General features: G+C 34.4%; 1 non-coding gene across 1 annotated transcript; it reads left to right on the forward strand.

The window, feature by feature from the left end:
- Positions 1–8,117: 8,117 nt before the first annotated feature.
- Positions 8,118–8,307, forward strand: LOC136982684 (U2 spliceosomal RNA). Its single transcript, XR_010881921.1, has one exon. It is a non-coding gene; the product is annotated as a U2 spliceosomal RNA (small nuclear RNA).
- The last annotated feature ends 382 nt before the right edge of the window (positions 8,308–8,689 follow it).

Here is an 8,689-nt window from a genome sequence, read left to right on the forward strand (position 1 = left end):
AATGGGAAAAAAATGTAACAATACAATAAGCAATAAGTTGCAATCATTTTTAACAGGAGAAAATTTATCATACATATTACAGATTCTTAAGATTTCACCTTAAACTAATAAAAGTATTTATTTTTTAATTTTATTTATTTATTAAAATGAATATAGTCTACATATGTATTTTTAAGTATGCACTTTCTATATACTATAAACACAAAATTCAATCGCATGGAAATCAAACTAAAAACAATTTTTAAAACTATTGACATTAATTGTATATATTCACGGTGACAAAACTGCGGATCCCATATAGTTATGCAGGTATACCTCGCCTTACGTCGGTAATTGGTTCCAGGAGAGGCGACGTTGGTCGAATTTACTTGTGTAGTTACGACGTAAGTCGAAACTACGGTGAAAAACGCCAATAATGAGCACTTAAAGACCGCTAAATAAGACGATAACACAGATGTTTTCGTGTTTCGTTCTCTAGTATTTATGATGATTATATTAACATTTACTGTAAATGTTAATATTTTAATATAATGTGCTTTTAACGCTTTTCTAGTGATATTACGACTTCAATATTTGTGGCGGACGGATGTAAAGTCGAATAAAATGACTTAAACTTGATTTTTATTTTTCCATATACTTTTTTGACAAACGACGTATAATCGAGAACGACGTAACTCGAGGTATACCTGTACAATTTTTTTTAAATAATCTTCAAGATTGTGAAGTATTTACTCCACTTACCACTAATTTGCAGCACTTTCACGAAATAAGCCGGCGAGGAGCTGTATTTTTGATACGCGGTGTATGGCTCCTATCGTAACAAGGTTCGGCCATCCCTGATATATAGACTATGACCTTTCTAGTGACTTAAAACATACAAAATTCGATTTCATACATTGTGTCACCTTTTTCATCGACTTGATATTTGTATTTAAACATTGTAAACGACAGAACAAAATATTTTCATTAAATATTACACTGACTAATTTGGTAAAAAAAAATTAATTATTAATTGATTCTCTAATGCTTGGAAGCACCGAACAATTAAATTTTTAACTTAAAATGAATTCACTGTAATACGTAATTTATGTATTCTTTGTAAAATCTAATAAACATCTATCTATATATATGTCTATATACATTAAATGTAACAATTGCGTAGACTGTGTCAATTTTTCCCATTCCGAAGCGGATTTGGCTCTTGCTAGAGTAGCTAGCGTAGTAGAAAAAGGAAGCGATATTCAAACTCGAATATCCTTGTTAAATAATGAGATTCGTATTCATTCTTTCTCGAGAGAATGACTACGAATTTTATAATTTGTCATCCGAACTTGATAAACTGATGCCTCATTGCACGATCATCTGGTAAATATTGTATAAGACTATCGTAACAAAAATGATTAAATAACTTGTTTAAACATTTAAGAATATGTATAGACTTATATGAAATTTCATAATTTTGATTTATGGCGACGTAAGCCTGAACAATTTAACAGTTCAAATCAACAGCTTTCAGTTTTCGTTAAACAAATATATTTTCGAGAGTAGAAATAATTCTAAGATATTTTTTGTAATGTTCTGTGAGATCATGGCTTGTATAGTTTTGAAAGTTCCTTCTTAAAATGTGTAAAATTTTAAGAAAAACTTCCAGAACTGCTTATTTGATTATAATTTAAATAAATAAACGTTTTCTTGGAGTAAGCCTATATAACAGGGGTAGAGACATGCGTGCCCAAAGTGGCACATAAGGAAAAATCATATGGCACGTAACGTACTGTACCATACGATTTCGATTTATCATCTGTCTTTTTCAATCATCCTTTCGGTTTATCATCCTATCATTCTTTCTTGAAAAAGCTTCTTTTTTTACATTTATTCTAATTAAAGCATATTCGTTTTATTTATTTAAACATCGTTATTCGAAGTCTAAAATTTTGGCAGGCATAAACAATCTTTAAAGCTAAGTATGCTTACTATATGGCATACGGGCTCAAAAAGGTTCACCATCCCTGCTATATAATATTCTTCAATAGGAATAAAAATTTTATAAAAGTAAATTTGTTTTATAAAAATTAATGTAGCTCACAACATTAATTAACTTACAGAAAACGTATTTTTTATGCTTATTCAGGGCCGGATTAACACATTTTGAGGCCCTAGACATTTTCTTCTTACCGGGCCCCCTCTCCCTCTCCCACAAGAAATAGAGCACAATATATATATATTGTAAGGAACTGAGTCCGAGCGTTATTTTTATTTTATTATTATTTTTTCGTTTTATTATATTTTGTTTGGGGCTTATGTTTATTTAGGACGAAAGTTCCCCACCACTCTCTTATTAGTAACGAAAAAAGAAGATAAACCAACTCACGAAAAAACAAGCGCCGTAGGAAAAAATCTCGCGCACTTGCGCTGCCCAGCGGAAGTACACGATCCGCAGAAAAAAAATGGAGGGGGAGTCCCCACACTCACTAGTAAAGAAATACTTACTAAACCGTCATAACATCCCAGAAAATTGTGCTAAATACTTTGTAAACGGTTTATAAGCTTTTGTCGGAAAATTAAAGCTGCCAGAAAGAAACTTAATGTTAGCAAACTAAGTATGTAAATAAGGGGAGTAACTCAGCTGAACTGTGACGTCACCTCACAGCCTAAAACCAGGACGTCAACCGAAGAAGGTCGAGGTTAATTCCAATCCGAGGTGAATTCGAAAGCGAAGTGGTTTTCTGGTCGAAGTCCAGAGTGAGAATTAGGCGATCCAAAGGTGTCGAAGAGGAATTCGATTGACGAATTGACGATAGTGAAAAGATTGAGGAAATAGGTTCCTCGTATAGTGAGGTGACGGATAGACGTTTAATTCGTAAGAGATTTTGTTCATAGTTTCTAAGTATTTGATTTGTCGAATTTTCAAAGGGGAATTAATATTAAGTTAAGCTAAGTAGCTGAGTTTATTGTCGGGTTGACTTGTTGATTTCGTTAATAAATTTTGTTTGGATTATAGACATTTGTACGTAGTAAATTCTAGTTACTAATTAAATATATTTGAACTTTTTGCTTTGACTTTATATTTATCGTTATTCTTACTAATTTTTTCGGTGCACGCTTAAAAGCCCAGGCCTGGCAAACTAATCTCGAATCCGCGTAAAGTACCCGTTAGGTTAACGGAAGTTTTACCGACCGCAGTTAGTGTCCGTTTCCTAAGATACTTAAAATAGTACTTTACAATAATATATAATATATATAAAACAATAAATAAAACGAAATTAAGTAATGTGAAAAACCCAAAACAAATCTTAAATTTTTATTAACAAAAATATTATTCTTATCGCTATAAAAAAAAATTCTAAATTATCTAGAAGAATTACTTTCAATAAGAAAAATATATTGCTTTTTATATGGTTATTGTGAATTGTAAAATCTAAAGAAAATGTGTTCTTATGTTTATCTGTTTATTATATACAGTTGTCCAACAGAAAAGTAAACGATCTTATTTACAAATCGTTTCAAAATAGACAGTTTGACCGGGCCCTTCTAAAAACCGGGCCCTAGACATTTGTCTCACTTGTCTATTCGATAATCCAGCCCTGTGCTTATTCTAAAATATACATAAATATAAATGTAGGTCTAAATAAACTTTTTATATTTTATTGAGAAATGAAGTTTTACAGAATTTTTTAGTGGCTTCAGTAATCGCTGAAGTTTTGAAATAGACAAAATCAGCTGATTTTGTCTAAGTCCAGTGCGAAGACAGCACGAGTCTCGTAAAACCTCGGGCCCCTTGGTCCACCTAACGACATTTATCCATTTACTCCGTCCCAATAACACAACCTGATTCGACCCGACAATCGTTTTATTTGGAGAAGATTTTTCCATGTTTCCTCCTCCAAACACCAGAGTGACGTCCTCGCAAACTATAATGATAAATTCTAATGAAATATTTCAAAACTTTAGGTTTAATTCTATTAATAATTTTCATTGTCTTTTCTGCAATCTGATCATTTTGTAGTTTTTACGATACATTTTAAATTTTTTTACGTAATGTCTGATTGTAATAATAAATTTCTCAATTTAAATAATGCGTTTGATTGTTAATATTTTGTCATTGTATAATACAAAGTAAAGGATTAAGACCTTCTGCTGCCCTAAACATAGATTTGGTGCTCTCTACATAATTTTACATCATAAACTAATAACATTTACATTGTAGCTATAGAATTATTTATAAACAAGCAGACAGACCCGGCGTTTCTTGGGTTAAAAAACAAGTAAACTTTCAATACGGTTTACCGTTCACATAGATCCATAAGAATTATCTAAATCAGTGATGGGCAAAGTACGGCCCGCGAAAGTATTTAATCCGGCCCGCCGAGGGTCCATCGACATGGATAGTATATGGCCCGCTATAATTACGTTTTGACGGTCGAGAAGTATAAAATAGCTTCTACTTAGTAGAATAATAGATGCATAACCTATAGGTGAAGCTAAACTAGCCGCGTAGTTCAAGTGTTGCGTAATACGGGGCGCAAAGCGTGGTGAAATGAGAAGCGCGGGCGGCGGGGGCGAGTGAACTCGGTCGCCACTCGCCAGCTGTCACTGACCGAGCCGCACGTTTTACGTTAATTTTGTCTCTTGTTCTTGCTTGTTCGCGTAACGCTTTACATTCATAATCGTTTTTAAAAAAATCTGCGCTTTTGGGATAATGGCGTATAAAAAACGAAAAGGTCCGAGTGTCGTCTGTTTAAAGAAGAGTGGGCTTGGAAATACTTTTTTACGGAATACAACGGTAAGCCAGTGTGTCTTATTTGTAATGAAGTAGTGGCGGTATTTAAAGATTTTAACCTTGCTCGTCATTTCAACACCAAACATTCAAAAACCAAATATGCTTTGATGAATGACGCAGAAAAAAAGGTAAATGCGGAAAACCTTAAAAAAAAATCTGCTCAACGGAATGTGTTTATAAAGCAAAACACTGCTCAAAAGACTTCTACACTGGCTGGATATGTTGTGGCTTATAAAATAGCTAAAAATAACAAACCATACTCGGAAGGATAATTTGTAAAAGATTGTATGGTGAGTATGAGTAAAATTTTATGTCCAGAAAAAATTAGAGTTTGAGTCTGTCAGCTTATCGCGAAAAACAGTAACAACGCGAATTGATGCCATTGCATCAAACTTGTCGACTCAATTTAGGCAGCGTATAGAAAACTTTTTAAATATTTTTCCGTGACGATGGATGAAAGTACGAATAGAAGTGACACTGCTCAATTATTAATCATTAGAGGCGTTGACGACGAATTTAATATTACTGAAGCTTGTTTGCAATCGATAAAAGGAAAAACGATGGGGCAAATAATTTATAACGAATTTTCCGAAGGTCTTCAAAATTTAAATGCGCCTATTTCAAAATTATGCAATATAACTACAGATGGAGCCCCAAATATGGTTGGAAAAAACGCGGAATTTTCGGGTATTTTTCGGAACCAGAATCCTAATCACGATGTTGTATTTTTACATTGTATAATTCACCAGGACGTCCTTTGTAAAGCTGCAATAGATATTACCCATGTACTTAATGTGGTTTTAAAACTAATTAATACGATTCGATCTCGGGGCTTGGTACACCGACAATTCGAAGAATTTCTGAAGTCGACGCAGATTATTCTGACCTCCTTTACCACACGAAAGTAATATGGTTAAGTTGTGGATATGCATTTGAACGGGTTTGGAATTTAAAAGAGGAAATACAAGATTTCTTAAAGAATAAAACAGACAAATGGTCTGATTTCCAAATCTTCGAAGACAAAGATTGGCGTACTGATTTTGCATTTTTTACCGATTTGCTCGAACACTATAACAAATTAAATAAAAAATTGCAAGGAAAGAACCAATTTATAGATGAGACTTGGGGTTGTCTGAAATCATTTAAAACTCAGCTTTTTCTGTTTTATAACTGCATGGCGAAGAACGATTTAACTCACTCTCTGCGTTTAAAATCCATGTCACCAGTGAGTGAGAACAAACTAAAAGAATTCAGTCAGGCGTTGAAAAAACTTCACACAGAATTTGAAACTAGGTTTCAAGATTTTAAGAACATTCAATCATCGCTAGATGTTTTCTCGATGCCGTTTAATGTAGATCCGGAAAATGTATCTGCAGAATTGCAGTTGGAAATTATTGAAATGCAGTGCAGTACCCATTTAAAGCAATTGTTCTTGAATTCCACAAAACTAGATTTTTATAGAGCACTGCGGAAATCTGAATTCCCAAAGATGATTGCTCACGCCCAGAAAATTATGGCGATGTTTGCGTCGTCTTATGTGTGCGAACAGACTTTTTCGACCATGAAATTGCGGAAAAACTCAATCAGAAACCGATTGACTGATGAACACCTTTTCGCACTGCTGAAAGTTGCTTCGTCACAGCTGGAACCTGCTTTCGAAAATATTATGGAAAATCAAAAACAATTCCATATGTCTCACACGCCTACCATGGCAGGGCCTTCGAATAAAAGTTAAATTAATTATTATTTAAGGTAAAAAGTAATTTGTAACATTTGTGTGTGTGAAGCTTCGGAAATGGGTCTAGAATTTGTGCAAAAAGGGGAAAAGTAATTTTTTTTCTCGTTGTTTTGGAATAGAAGCCAATAATAATTATTATTATTATTATAAATTTATGTTGAAAAAAACCATCAACAAGAAAAAACGGGAAAACGAAAAATGAATGTTTTATGTCCATAAAAGGGTATGTCTGTAGAGATTTCCAAGAAAGTCGGACTTCTCAGGTTAAAACAATAGATGAATTTGAGTACTTAGATCGAACATCTTCGATAGGAATCGAATTGTCAGTCGATGTTGACTCATCCGACGACCAGGGTTCCGATCTCGTTACAATGCGTAACGAGGGGGGGACCAATTAGAGAGCGGAGGCAAGTCGACATCGACCTATCGAAACGTTCGATCTGGGACTCAAAGGAAAGTATAAAACCCCGAGAAAAAGAGGAGGTGACGTTCTCGGTCATTAGTTCTCTCAGTACTTGGCTCGTCCTATCTTGGACGTGTGTGCTTCCGTAAAATTAGAAGGGAACTTTTCGGACATCGAGGAAACAACCTCTCTGTCGTGTCGCCTAGAGCCATCCAGGTTCCTCGGAGAAAAATCACCTGAAGTCGTGCCCAACGCCTCGGGGTCTACGATCATTTCACCGTCCACGCCGAACTGTAGGAAAAGAAATCCCGAACATTCGAACTTTATCTGGACTTAATTCTCGTGCTTTGTGCTGTGTTACCCCTTTGTTCAAGGAAATATTGTAAGAAATTTTTATTTTATTAAACGGTTTTGAGATGGAAAACCTGTCTTCGTGAAATCCTTCCACTCCCACACGGCAGTGTTGACCGCTCGATTGTCGTGACATCTTTTCACCCAATCGGCAAACCTCACATGTGTAATGCTGTAATGTTTTTATAATATTATGATTAAAAGCTTTAACACAAAATGCATTTTTTCTATAATTCTGGCCCTCCTCTAGAATTTCTTAAACTTTGTGGCCCCCCATTAAAAAAGTTTGCCGACCACTGGTCTAAATAGTTATATGATTGATGATTTACAAAAATATAAATTTTAAAAATAAATGTCTAGAGTCACATTACGACAACCATTTTACATACAAGAAGCTTCAGTCACTTCTTTACATTTCTAGGATGATGGTGTAGCATAGCTGCTCGTGAGATATGCACATTGCACAAATAACTAATATGTATTGTACTGTACATACTGTATAAGCAATAAAACAATCTATAACCACATTCACGACAATTCGTAATTGAAATAAACTATAAAGGACAGTTCGATCCAACATGGCGACTGCCGCGATGCATCCCGGTATCGTGTCTAGATTGACTTTGGTTACAAATGCGACGCATATATACCCTCATATACGAATATATGTGGGTACAAATAATTCTTTTTGAATAAATCGATGACATTTACAATTATAATGCATTAGCAATGAAAAAAATACACACTATAAGAATACATTATTATTTTTTCAAATTATAAACGATCGACACCAGTGGTAAGAAATTCGTGTGGCGAAGGACTCGAAAGTTTTGGAAAATGTCGATATCGCTTCCCGGCCTTTTGGCTATGATCGATTTTAGTAAACGTTCTCATCAGCTTAATATCTGATGCGCTTCCATCGGAAGCTTCGATATTAAAGCGATTTTTGGGACGAGGTGAAATGGGTGGAGCTAGCTTCACTTTCACCGCGGGTTGACCTAGTATTGCACTGTTTCTAGGAACAGCCCATTCCCTACGGGGATATTAATTAAATTAAAATTAGCTTTAGTTTATATACTTCGGTTGTTTCAATATTTTAAACAGAGCTAGTGTCTGGATTTGTACCTTCGTTTGTTCAATCTCCTTGTTACTAAAAACGTTAAAAGTATCATACTTGCTACATTTTTCTTCAAAACTCTTCTCTTGGCCAACGCTCTATGCAGTTTTTAATTTGGGATATATACAATACTAAAAGCAATATAAATTTATACGATTCCCACTAAATTTTTGTATGAAAAATACTTAAAATATCACAAAACGATTGTGGTGCAAAACTAATAATCTTTGACCCATAAGCCTGATTGTACGCTATCCCGTTGCTCTACAAATGATGGGACGTTAATCTAGTCTCGAGTTC

This window comes from Centruroides vittatus, unplaced genomic scaffold, assembly GCF_030686945.1.
Source record: "Centruroides vittatus isolate TY-2023 unplaced genomic scaffold, ASM3068694v2 contig_1168, whole genome shotgun sequence".
NCBI classification, from domain to species: Eukaryota; Metazoa; Arthropoda; class Arachnida; order Scorpiones; family Buthidae; genus Centruroides; species Centruroides vittatus.